General features: G+C 61.1%; 1 protein-coding gene across 1 annotated transcript in view; it reads left to right on the forward strand.

Annotated features, from left to right (window-relative positions):
• The window catches only part of LOC139257912 (myosin-10), a gene marked incomplete at its 3' end in the record, with an annotated part of 65,565 nt that overhangs the window by 48,981 nt on the left and 2,786 nt on the right, over positions 1-13,798 (forward strand). The window lies entirely within an intron of this gene.

Genomic DNA, 13,798 nt, shown 5'->3' on the forward strand with positions numbered 1-13,798 from the left:
CCCCTCCCTATCTCTGTAACCCCCTCCAGCCCCGACAATATTCATCCTCCTGTTCAAATCCCTCCCTCGCCCCCCCTCCCTATCTCTGTAACCTCCTCCAGCCCCTACAATTCTCATCCTCCTGTTCAAATCCCTCCCTCGCCCCTCTCCCTATCTCTGTAACCCCCTCCAGCCCCTACAATTCTCATCCTCCTGTTCAAATCCCTCCCTCGCCCCCCCTCCCTATCTCTGTAACCTCCTCCAGCCCCTACAACTCTCATCCTCCTGTTCAAATCCCTCCCTATCTCTGTAATCTCCTCCAGCCCCGACAATTCTCATCCTCCTGTTCAAATCCCTCCCTCGCCCCCCTCCCTATCTCTGTAACCTCCTCCAGCCCCTACAACTCTCATCCTCCTGTTCAAATCCCTCCCTATCTCTGTAACCTCCTCCAGCCCCGACAATTCTCATCCTCCTGTTCAAATCCCTCCCTCGCCCCCCTCCCTATCTCTGTAACCTCCTCCAGCCCCTACAATTATCATCCTCCTGTTCAAATCCCTCGCCCCCCCTCCCTATCTCTGTAACCCCCCCGAGATCTCTGCGCCCCTCCAATCCTGCCCCCTTGAGCATCCCCCGATCGCTCCACCATCGGCGGCCGTGCCTTCAGCTGCCTGGGGCCCCAAGCTCTGGAACTCCCTCCCTAAACCTCTCCGCCTCTCTCTCTCTCTCTCCTCCTTCAAGACCGCTCCTGAAAACCCACCTCTGTGACCCAGCTTTTGGTCGCCTGTCGCTAATATCTCCCGGTGTGTGGACCGGGGTCGAATAGTGTCTGATACTCGCTCCTGTGAAGCACCCTGGGACATTTCACAACATTACAGGCGCGGTATAACGGAGGGGAGGGCGGAGTTCCATAGAGAGCGGGGCGAGCTTTGGTTGAATTGGGAGGTGCTGGGAGGGGCGGGTGTGGGTGAGGGGGCAAGCGTGTGGGGTGGGGACGTTTGATTTGGTGCGGTGCGGGGGGGGGGGGGGGCGGGAGGTTAAGCAGGCGATAGAGGAATCCATGGTCCTGCAAACGGCGGGCGTTTTCTTCTTCGCCGGCGGATTAAGGCTGGACTTTCGTCGATGGTGGTGATTGCGGGGCGGGGAACGTGAGCACACGGGGAAACACTTTGCGCTTCGGTCGGTAAGTTTGTGGGTGGGGGGGGGGGCCCTGACTTGTGTCAGGGGGGGCGCATCGCGAAGGGAGGCGTTGTACATCTCTCTCGGTGTGGGGGAGGGGGCGGCGTTAGGACGAGGCGGTCACTACATGTCGCGCGCATGCGGATCAGGCACAAGCTCAAAGCCGCCGCGACGACGTCTCGAACAGGATTGCCGGCGGGGTGGGGCGCTCGTCGGAGTTGAAGGCACGTCCGCCGATGGTGGAGCGATCACGGGGGTCGGGGGCGGGGGCGTTAGGACGAGGCGGTCACGACATGTCGCGCGCATGCGGATCAGGCACAAGCTCAAAGCCGCCGCGACGACGTCTCGAACAGGATTGCTGGGGGGGGCGCTCGTCGGAGTTGAAGGCACGGCCGCCGATGGTGGAGCGATCACGGCGGGGGTGGGGGGAGGCGGGGGCGTTAGGACGAGGCGGTCACTACATGTCGCGCGCATGCGGATCAGGCACAAGCTCAAAGCCGCCGCGACGACGTCTCGAACAGGATTGCTGGGGGCGGGGACGCACGTCGGAGTTGAAGGCACGGCCGCCGATGATGGAGCGATCACGGGGGTCGGGGGCGGGGGGGCGTTAGGACGAGGCGGTCACGACATGTCGCGCGCATGCGGATCAGGCACAAGCTCAAAGCCGCCGCGACGACGTCTCGAACAGGATTGCCGGCGGGGCGGGGGGCGCTCATCGGAGTTGAAGGCACGGCCGCCGATGGAGCGATCGGGGGCGGTGGGGGGGGAGATGCTCAAGGGGGCAGAATCGGAGGAGCGCTGATCGTCCCGGCCCAGGCGCTCGAGCCAACAAACCGGGGGAAGGAGAGGAGCTGGAAATGCAGTTGTATTTCTCCTGGTGTCTCCTGGGGTTTGACGCGTGGAGGCCCCCCCCGGGGAGACTACTTTGGGGAGCTTGTGCCCGCAGGAGGGCGACGGCAAGGTGCAGGTCCAGCTCGGCGATTGGCGCTTGGGGCAGGTACAGCAGGAGCGGCGAGAGATCGTAGAGCGACGTGATCGGGGAGAGCCGCGAGTCCGGGGCTCAGAAGACGACCCAGAGGCAGCACGGGCTGCGATATAAGAACTAGGAGCCAGGAGTCGGCCATTCGGCCCCTCGAGCCCTGCCCCGCCATTTAATACCATCGTGGCCTGATCCGATCATGGACCCAGCTCCACTTCCCTGCCCGCCCCCTTATCGGTTAAGAAACTGTCTATCTCCGCCTTAAATATATTCAATGTCCCGGCTTCCACAGCTCTCTGAGGCAGCGAGTTCCACAGATTTACAACCCTCTGAGAGAAGAAATTCCTCCTCATCTCAGTTTTAAATGGGCGGCCCCTTATTCTAAGACCATGCCCCCTAGTTCTAGTCTCCCCCATCAGTGGGAACATCCTCTCTGCATCCACCTTGTCGAGCCCCCCTCATAATCTGATACGTCTCGATAAGATCACCTCTCATTCTTCTCAACTCCAATGAGTAGAGGCCCCAACCTGCTCAACCTTTCCTCATAAGTCAACCCCTCTCATCCCCGTCTGTGCACACTGGGTCCGTGCAGCAGAGCAGGTCTCCAGTCGTCCTGGTTAACCCTTGCCACTGGACCAATACCGAGCTCTGTCAAGCCCGTGTGGTGGCTGGTGTGCAATGGTCACCCCACGTTAAAAGAAGTCCACGCACAGGCATCTTCCACCCTTCAGGATGTAGTTCGGGATCTGGAATATCGGATCCTGCATTGAAACATCTGTGAACTCATCCAGGACGTGATTGCACTGGAGGGGGTACAGAGGAGATTTACCAGGATGTTGCACTGGAGAGGGTACAGAGGAGATTTGCCAGGATGTTGCACTAGAGAGGGTACAGAGGAGATTTACCAGGATGTTGCACTGGAGAGGGTACAGAGGAGATTTACCAGGATGTTGCACTGGAGAGGGTACAGAGGAGATTTACCAGGATGTTGCACTGGAGAGGGTACAGAGGAGATTTACCAGGATGTTGCACTAGAGAGGGTACAGAGGAGATTTACCAGGATGTTGCACTAGAGAGGGTACAGAGGAGATTTACCAGGATGTTGCACTAGAGAGGGTACAGAGGAGATTTACCAGGATGTTGCACTGGAGAGGGTACAGAGGAGATTTACCAGGATGTTGCACTGGAGAGGGTACAGAGGAGATTTACCAGGATGTTGCACTGGAGAGGGTACAGAGGAGATTTACCAGGATGTTGCACTGGAGAGGGTACAGAGGAGATTTACCAGGATGTTACACTGGAGAGGGTACAGAGGAGATTTACCAGGATGTTACACTGGAGAGGGTACAGAGGAGATTTACCAGGATGTTGCAATGGAGAGGGTACAGAGATTTACCAGGATGTTGCACTAGAGAGGGTACAGAGGAGATTTACCAGGATGTTGCCTGGACTGGAGAATTTTGGCGACGAGGAACGATTGGATAGGCTGGGGTTGTTTTCTTTGGAACAGAGGAGGCTGAGGGGAGACCTGATTGAGGTGTATAAAATGATGAGGGGGGTGGATAGAGTGGATAGGACGGACCTGTTTCCCTTGGCAGAGGGGTCAACAACCAGGGTGTGTGGATTGACAGTAATTGGGGGGGGGGGGGGGTTTAGAGGGGGAAATGTTTTCACCCAGAGGGGGGTGGGGGTCTGGGGCAGGGTCTGGGACGGAACTCACGGCCTGAAAGGGCGTTCGAGGCAGAAACCCTCACCGCAGCAGGCAGTGCACCTTGAAGTGCCGTATGCTTCAGGGCGAGGGAGCGAGAGCGGGAAAGTGGGATTAGGCCGGGGTGGCTCTCGGTCGGCCGGCGCCAGGTGGACACGATGGGCCCAAAATGGCCTCCTCCCGCGCTGTAAATATCTGATTCTATGATCCTCTATTGGCGTGGAGGTCAGCCATCCTCGTTTCGAGGGCCTGCCGATTACGTTGGTGGGTTTGATGGAGGGAGGGGGGCTGGGGAGGGATGTCGGGACTTCAAGTGCCGTGCGCCCTAACTCTTGATTTTCTCCCTGTGCCTTCCCTCCCCGCGGACACTAGGAGCCTCCGCAGTTCCTCAAGCAACAGGCAAGTGGCGCTCCAGAGTCATCACTCCACCTGTTGCACGGCCTCATCGCAGTCACGCGGGGCGGGCGGGGGTTGGGGGGGGAGGTGTGGGGAACGCCAGGAGCAGGAGCCGGCCTTTCGGCTCCCTCGAGCCCACTCCGCCATTCGTTGAGATCATGGCTGATCCTCCAACTTGACGCTTTTTTCGGTTCGGTGGCGCCATCCGGTGGCCGATCCCTGTCACTGCGCCGTGACTGTTTACATAAGAAATAGTAGGAGTCGGCCATTCGGCCCCCTCGAGCCTGCTCCGCCATTCGATGAGGTCATGGCTGATCCTCCAACTTGAATCTACTTTCGGTTCGGTGGCGCCATCCGGTGGCCGATCCCTGTCACTGCGCCGTGACTGTTTACATAAGAAATAGTAGGAGTCGGCCATTCGGCCCCCTCGAGCCTGCTCCGCCATTCGATGAGGTCATGGCTGATCCTCCAACTTGACGCTACTTTCGGTTCGGTGGCGCCATCCGGTGGCCGATCCCTGTCACTGCGCCGTGACTGTTTACATAAGCAGCAAGTCAGATCAGATCAGATCAAGGCTGATCCTCCATCTCAACTCGGGAGCAAGGAGGTCTTCCTACAGTTACACAGGGCCTTGGTGAGACCACACCTGGAGCATTGTGAGCAGTTCGGGTCTCCTTAGCCAAGGAAGGATACACTTGCCACAGAGGGAGTGCAGCGAAGGTTCACCAGACTGATTCCCGGGAGGGCAGGACTGCCGTATGAGGAGAGATTGGGTCGACTGGGCCTGTATTCACTGGAGTTTAGAAGAACGAGAGGGGGATCTCATTGAAAGGTATCAAATTCTGACGGGGGTTGGACAGACTGGATGCGGGGAGGATGTTTCCCCGGGGGGCTGGGAAGTCTAGAACAAGGGCTCACACAGTCTCGGGATACGGGGTAGGAAATTTAGGACCGAGATGAGGAGAAATGTCTTCACTCAGGAGGGAGGTGAACCTGTGGAATTGTCCACCACAGAAGGCCAAGTCACTGAATATATTTACGAGGGTGATAGATAGATTTCTAGACACAAAAGGCATCAAGGGGTCTGGGGAGAAAGGGGGAATATGGTGTTGAGATAGAGGGTCAGCCCATGATCGTATTGAATGGTGGTGCAGGCTCGAGGGGCCGAATGGCTGCCAACTCCTATTTTCTACGTTAACTCTACTTTCGGCTCGGTGCTGCCATCCTGTGGCCGAAACCTGTCACTGCACCGTGACGGTTTACATAAGAAGCAGGAGTCGGCCATTCGGCCCCTCGAGCCCTGCCTCGCCATTTAATACCATCGTGGCCTGATCCGATCATGGACCCAGCTCCACTTCCCTGCCCGCCCCCTTATCGGTTAAGAAACTGTCTATCTCTGTCTTAAATATATTCAATGTCCCGGCTTCCACAGCTCTCTGAGGCAGCGAGTTCCACAGATTTACAACCCTCCGAGAGAAGAAATTCCTCCTCATCTCAGTTTTAAATGGGCGGCCCCTTATTCTAAGACCATGCCCCCTAGTTCCAGTCTCCCCCATCAGTGGGAACATCCTCTCTGCTTGTCGAGCCCCCCTCATAATCTGATACGTTTCGATAAGATCACCTCTCATTCTTCTGAACTCCAATGAGTAGAGGCCCAACCTCCTCAACCTTTCCTCATAAGTCAACCCCCCTCATCCCCGGAATCGACCGAGTGAACCTTCTCTGAACTGCCTCCAAAGCAAAGTGCGTCCTTTCGTAAATACGGAGAGCAAAACTGTGCACGCAGTACTCCAGGTGTGGCCTCACCAATACCCTGTGTAACTGGAGCAAGACTTCCCTGCTTTTATACTCCATCCCCCTTTGCAATAAAGGCCAAGACACCATTGGCCCTTCCTGATCACTTGCTGTACCTGCGTACTAACCTTTTGTGTTTCATGTACAAGTAACCCCCCAGGTCCCGCTGTACTGCCGCACTTTGTAATCTTTCTCCATTTAAATAATAACTTGCTCTGTGATTTTTTTTCTGCCAAACTGCCTGACCTCACACTTTCCCACATTATACTCCATCGGCCAAATTTTTGCCCACTCACTGAGCCTGTCTGTGTCCTTTTTGCAGATTTTTTGTGTCCTCCTCACACATTGCTTTTCCTCCCATCTTTGTATCGTCAGCAAACTTGTCTACGTTACACTCAGTCCCTTCTTGCAAGGCCTTAAGATTGTCTTGCATGTCGACGCCTGTCTCAGGACATCTCGATGCGCTTCACGGCCAATTAAGTACTTAAGAACAGCCACCTGGTGGCCGAAACCAGTCACTGCACCGTGACTGTTTACATCAGAAATCGGAGCAGGAGTTGGCGGTTTGGCCCCTTGAGCCTGCTCCGCCATTCAGGAAGGTCACGGCTGGTCTTTGACCTCAACGCCACTATCCCGCACAATTTTGGACTCGGCGACGATGAAGGAACGGCCGATATATTTCCGATTCGAGGGATGGTGTGTGTGACTGGGAGGGAGAACCTGGAGGGGGCGGTGTTCCCGCGCGCCTGCTGCCCTTGTCCTTCGAGGCGGGCTAGAGGTGGCGGGTTCGGGAGTTGCTGCTGAAGAAGCCTTGGCGAGTTGCCACGGTGCGTCTCGTAGACGGTGCTCACCGCAGCCACGGTGCGCCGGTGGTGGAGGGAGGGAGGGAGGGAGTGTTCGGAGGTGCTGGGTAGCGTGGCCCATCGAGCGGGGCTGCTCTGTCCTGGGTGGTGTCTCGCTTCTCGAGTGTTTGTTGGGAGCTGCAACTCATCCAGGCAAAGTGGGGAGAGAGAGAGAGAGAGAGCGTTCCATCGCGTGATGCTCCTGATTGTGCCTTGTCGACGCCGGAGAGGCTGCGGCAACACGGCACTCCCTCAGTACTGCCCCTCCGACAGCGCGGCACTCCCTCAGTACTGCCCCTTCGGCAATACGGCACTCCTTCAGTACTGCCCCTCCGACAGCGCGGCACTCCCTCAGTACTGCCCCTCCGACAGTACGGCACTCCTTCAGTACTGCCCCTCCGACAGTGCGGCACTCCCTCAGTACTGCCCCTCTGACAGCGCGGCACTCCCTCAGTACTGCCCCTTCGGCAATACGGCACTCCTTCAGTACTGCCCCTCCGACAGCGCGGCACTCCCTCAGTACTGCCCCTCCGACAGTACGGCACTCCTTCAGTACTGCCCCTCCGACAGCACAGCGCTCCCTCAGTACTGCCCCTCCGACAGCGCGGCACTCCCTCAGTACTGCCCCTCCGACAGTGCGGCACTCCCTCAGTACTGCCCCTCCGACAGTACGGCACTCCCTCAGTACCGCCCCTCCGACAGTACGGCATTCCCTCAGTACTGCCCCTCCGACAGTACGACACTCCCTCAGTACTGCTCCTCCGACAGCACGGCGCTCCCTCAGTACTGCCCCTCCGACAGCGCGGCACTCCCTCAGTACTGCCCCTCCGACAGTGCGGCACTCCCTCAGTACTGCCCCTCCGACAGTACGGCACTCCCTCAGTACCGCCCCTCCGACAGTACGGCATTCCCTCAGTACTGCCCCTCCGACAGTACGGCACTCCCTCAGTACCGCCCCTCCGACAGTGCGGCACTCCCTCAGTACTGCCCCTCCGACAGTACGGCACTCCCTCAGTACTGCCCCTCCGACAGCGCAGTACGGCTCTCCCTCAGTACTGCCCCTCCGACAGCGCAGTACGGCACTCCCTCAGTACTGCCCCTCCGACAGTACGGCGCTCCCTCAGTACTGCCCCTCCGACAGTACGGCGCTCCCTCAGTACCGCCCCTCCGACAGTACGGCACTCCCTCAGTACTGCCCCTCCGACAGTACGGCACTCCCTCAGTACTGCCCCTCCGACAGTACGGCGCTCCCTCAGTACCGCCCCTCCGACAGTACGGCACTCCCTCAGTACTGCCCCTCCGACAGTACGGCACTCCCTCAGTACTGCCCCTCCGACAGCGCAGTACGGCACTCCCTCAGTACTGCCCCTCCGACAGCGCAGTACGGCGCTCCCTCAGTACTGCCCCTCCGACAGCGCAGTATGGCACTCCCTCAGTACTGCCCCTCCGACAGTACGGCGCTCCCTCAGTACCGCCCCTCCGACAGCGCAGTACGGCGCTCCCTCAGTACTGCCCCTCCGACAGTACGGCACTCCCTCAGTACTGCCCCTCCGACAGTACGGCGCTCCCTCAGTACCGCCCATCCGACAGCGCAGTACGGCGCTCCCTCAGTACTGCCCCTCCGACAGTACGGCACTCCCTCAGTACTGCCCCTCCGACAGTACGGCGCTCCCTCAGTACCGCCCCTCCGACAGTACGGCACTCCCTCAGTACTGCCCCTCCGACAGTGCGGCACTCCCTCAGTACTGCCCCTCCGACAGTACGTCACTCCCTCAGTACTGCCCCTCCGACAGTACGTCACTCCCTCAGTACTGCCCCTCCGACAGTACGGCGCTCCCTCAGTACTGCCCCTCCGACAGCGCAGTACGGCACTCCCTCAGTATTACCCCTCCAACAGTACGTCACTCCCTCAGTACTGCCCCTCCGACAGCGCAATACGGCACTCCCTCAGTACCGCCCCTCCGACAGCGCAGTACGGCACTCCCTCAGTATTACCCCTCCAACAGTACGTCACTCCCTCAGTACTGCCCCTCCGACAGTACGGCGCTCCCTCAGTACTGCCCCTCCGACAGCGCAGTACGGCACTCCCTCAGTATTACCCCTCCAACAGTACGGCGCTCCCTCAGTACTGCCCGTCCGACAGCGCAATACGGCACTCCCTCAGTACCGCCCCTCCGACAGCGCAGTACGGCGCTCCCTCAGTACTGCCCCTCCGACAGCGCAATACGGCACTCCCTCAGTACCGCCCCTCCGACAGCTCAGTGCGGCACTCCCTCAGTACTGCCCCTCCGACAGTACGGCACTCCCTCAGTACTGCCCCTCCGACAGCGCAGTACGGCTCTCCCTCAGTACTGCCCCTCCGACAGCGCAGTACGGCACTCCCTCAGTACTGCCCCTCCGACAGTACGGCGCTCCCTCAGTACTGCCCCTCCGACAGTACGGCGCTCCCTCAGTACTGCCCCTCCGACAGCGCAGTACGGCGCTCCCTCAGTACCGCCCCTCCGACAGTACGGCACTCCCTCAGTACTGCCCCTCCGACAGTACGGCACTCCCTCAGTACTGCCCCTCCGACAGTACGGCGCTCCCTCAGTACCGCCCCTCCGACAGTACGGCACTCCCTCAGTACTGCCCCTCCGACAGTACGGCACTCCCTCAGTACCGCCCCTCCGACAGTACGGCACTCCCTCAGTACTGCCCCTCCGACAGCGCAGTACGGCACTCCCTCAGTACTGCCCCTCCGACAGTACGGCGCTCCCTCAGTACCGCCCCTCCGACAGCGCAGTACGGCGCTCCCTCAGTACTGCCCCTCCGACAGTACGGCACTCCCTCAGTACTGCCCCTCCGACAGTACGGCACTCCCTCAGTACTGCCCCTCCGACAGCGCAGTACGGCACTCCCTCAGTATTACCCCTCCAACAGTACGGCGCTCCCTCAGTACCGCCCCTCCGACAGCGCAGTACGGCACTCCCTCAGTACCGCCCCTCCGACAGCGCAGTACGGCGCTCCCTCAGTACTGCCCCTCCGACAGCGCAATACGGCACTCCCTCAGTACTGCCCCTCCGACAGCGCAGTACGGCGCTCCCTCAGTACTGCCCCTCCGACAGCGCAGTACGGCGCTCCCTCAGTACTGCCCCTCCGACAGCGCAGTACGGCACTCCCTCAGTACTGCCCCTCCGACAGCGCAGTACGGCACTCCCTCAGTACCGCCCCTCCGACAGTGCGGCACTCCCTCAGTACTGCCCCTCCGACAGCTCAGTGCGGCGCTCCCTCAGTACCGCCCCTCCGACAGTGCGGCACTCCCTCAGTACTGCCCCTCCGACAGTACGGCGCTCCCTCAGTACTGCCCCTCCGACAGCGCAGTACGGCACTCCCTCAGTACCGCCCCTCCGACAGTACGGCACTCCCTCAGTACTGCCCCTCCGACAGTACGGCACTCCCTCAGTACTGCCCCTCCGACAGCGCAGTACGGCTCTCCCTCAGTACTGCCCCTCCGACAGCGCAGTACGGCACTCCCTCAGTACTGCCCCTCCGACAGTACGGCGCTCCCTCAGTACTGCCCCTCCGACAGTACGGCGCTCCCTCAGTACTGCCCCTCCGACAGCGCAGTACGGCGCTCCCTCAGTACCGCCCCTCCGACAGCACGGCACTCCCTCAGTACTGCCCCTCCGACAGTACGGCGCTCCCTCAGTACCGCCCCTCCGACAGTACGGCGCTCCCTCAGTACCGCCCCTCCGACAGTACGGCACTCCCTCAGTACCGCCCCTCCGACAGTACGGCACTCCCTCAGTACTGCCCCTCCGACAGCGCAGTACGGCACTCCCTCAGTACTGCCCCTCCGACAGTGCGGCACTCCCTCAGTACTGCCCCTCCGACAGCGCAGTACGGCACTCCCTCAGTACTGCCCCTCCGACAGTACGGCGCTCCCTCAGTACCGCCCCTCCGACAGCGCAGTACGGCGCTCCCTCAGTACTGCCCCTCCGACAGTACGGCACTCCCTCAGTACTGCCCCTCCGACAGTACGGCGCTCCCTCAGTACCGCCCATCCGACAGCGCAGTACGGCGCTCCCTCAGTACTGCCCCTCCGACAGTACGGCGCTCCCACAGTACTGCCCCTCCGACAGTACGGCGCTCCCTCAGTACCGCCCCTCCGACAGTACGGCACTCCCTCAGTACTGCCCCTCCGACAGTGCGGCACTCCCTCAGTACTGCCCCTCCGACAGTACGTCACTCCCTCAGTACTGCCCCTCCGACAGTACGTCACTCCCTCAGTACTGCCCCTCCGACAGTACGGCGCTCCCTCAGTACTGCCCCTCCGACAGCGCAGTACGGCACTCCCTCAGTATTACCCCTCCAACAGTACGTCACTCCCTCAGTACTGCCCCTCCGACAGTACGGCGCTCCCTCAGTACTGCCCCTCCGACAGCGCAGTACGGCACTCCCTCAGTATTACCCCTCCAACAGTACGGCGCTCCCTCAGTACTGCCCCTCCGACAGCGCAATACGGCACTCCCTCAGTACCGCCCCTCCGACAGCGCAGTACGGCACTCCCTCAGTATTACCCCTCCAACAGTACGTCACTCCCTCAGTACTGCCCCTCCGACAGTACGGCGCTCCCTCAGTACTGCCCCTCCGACAGCGCAGTACGGCACTCCCTCAGTATTACCCCTCCAACAGTACGGCGCTCCCTCAGTACTGCCCCTCCGACAGCGCAATACCGCACTCCCTCAGTACCGCCCCTCCGACAGCGCAGTACGGCGCTCCCTCAGTACTGCCCCTCCGACAGCGCAATACGGCACTCCCTCAGTACTGCCCCTCCGACAGCGCAGTACGGCACTCCCTCAGTACCGCCCCTCCGACAGCTCAGTGCGGCACTCCCTCAGTACTGCCCCTCCGACAGTACGGCACTCCCTCAGTACTGCCCCTCCGACAGCGCAGTACGGCACTCCCTCAGTACTGCCCCTCTGACAGCGCAGTACGGCTCTCCCTCAGTACTGCCCCTCCGACAGCGCAGTACGGCACTCCCTCAGTACTGCCCCTCCGACAGTACGGCGCTCCCTCAGTACTGCCCCTCCGACAGTATGGCGCTCCCTCAGTACTGCCCCTCCGACAGCGCAGTACGGCGCTCCCTCAGTACCGCCCCTCCGACAGTACGGCACTCCCTCAGTACTGCCCCTCCGACAGTACGGCACTCCCTCAGTACTGCCCCTCCGACAGTACGGCACTCCCTCAGTACTGCCCCTCCGACAGCTCAGTGCGGCACTCCCTCAGTACTGCCCCTCCGACAGCGCAGTACGGCACTCCCTCAGTATTACCCCTCCAACAGTACGTCACTCCCTCAGTACTGCCCCTCCGACAGTACGGCGCTCCCTCAGTACTGCCCCTCCGACAGCGCAGTACGGCACTCCCTCAGTATTACCCCTCCAACAGTACGGCGCTCCCTCAGTACTGCCCCTCCGACAGCGCAATACGGCACTCCCTCAGTACCGCCCCTCCGACAGCGCAGTACGGCACTCCCTCAGTATTACCCCTCCAACAGTACGTCACTCCCTCAGTACTGCCCCTCCGACAGTACGGCGCTCCCTCAGTACTGCCCCTCCGACAGCGCAGTACGGCACTCCCTCAGTATTACCCCTCCAACAGTACGGCGCTCCCTCAGTACTGCCCCTCCGACAGCGCAATACGGCACTCCCTCAGTACCGCCCCTCCGACAGCGCAGTACGGCGCTCCCTCAGTACTGCCCCTCCGACAGCGCAATACGGCACTCCCTCAGTACCGCCCCTCCGACAGCTCAGTGCGGCACTCCCTCAGTACTGCCCCTCCGACAGTACGGCACTCCCTCAGTACTGCCCCTCCGACAGCGCAGTACGGCTCTCCCTCAGTACTGCCCCTCCGACAGCGCAGTACGGCACTCCCTCAGTACTGCCCCTCCGACAGTACGGCGCTCCCTCAGTACTGCCCCTCCGACAGTACGGCGCTCCCTCAGTACTGCCCCTCCGACAGCGCAGTACGGCGCTCCCTCAGTACCGCCCCTCCGACAGTACGGCACTCCCTCAGTACTGCCCCTCCGACAGTACGGCACTCCCTCAGTACTGCCCCTCCGACAGTACGGCGCTCCCTCAGTACCGCCCCTCCGACAGTACGGCACTCCCTCAGTACTGCCCCTCCGACAGTACGGCACTCCCTCAGTACCGCCCCTCCGACAGTACGGCACTCCCTCAGTACTGCCCCTCCGACAGCGCAGTACGGCACTCCCTCAGTACTGCCCCTCCGACAGTACGGCGCTCCCTCAGTACCGCCCCTCCGACAGCGCAGTACGGCGCTCCCTCAGTACTGCCCCTCCGACAGTACGGCACTCCCTCAGTACTGCCCCTCCGACAGTACGGCACTCCCTCAGTACTGCCCCTCCGACAGCGCAGTACGGCACTCCCTCAGTATTACCCCTCCAACAGTACGGCGCTCCCTCAGTACCGCCCCTCCGACAGCGCAGTACGGCACTCCCTCAGTACCGCCCCTCCGACAGCGCAGTACGGCGCTCCCTCAGTACTGCCCCTCCGACAGCGCAATACGGCACTCCCTCAGTACTGCCCCTCCGACAGCGCAGTACGGCGCTCCCTCAGTACTGCCCCTCCGACAGCGCAGTACGGCGCTCCCTCAGTACTGCCCCTCCGACAGCGCAGTACGGCACTCCCTCAGTACTGCCCCTCCGACAGCGCAGTACGGCACTCCCTCAGTACCGCCCCTCCGACAGCTCAGTGCGGCGCTCCCTCAGTACCGCCCCTCCGACAGTGCGGCACTCCCTCAGTACTGCCCCTCCGACAGTACGGCGCTCCCTCAGTACTGCCCCTCCGACAGCGCAGTACGGCTCTCCCTCAGTACTGCCCCTCCGACAGCGCAGTACGGCACTCCCTCAGTACTGCCCCTCCG

The sequence above is a fragment of the Pristiophorus japonicus genome, unplaced genomic scaffold, assembly GCF_044704955.1.
Source record: "Pristiophorus japonicus isolate sPriJap1 unplaced genomic scaffold, sPriJap1.hap1 HAP1_SCAFFOLD_925, whole genome shotgun sequence".
Classification (NCBI taxonomy): Eukaryota; Metazoa; Chordata; class Chondrichthyes; family Pristiophoridae; genus Pristiophorus; species Pristiophorus japonicus.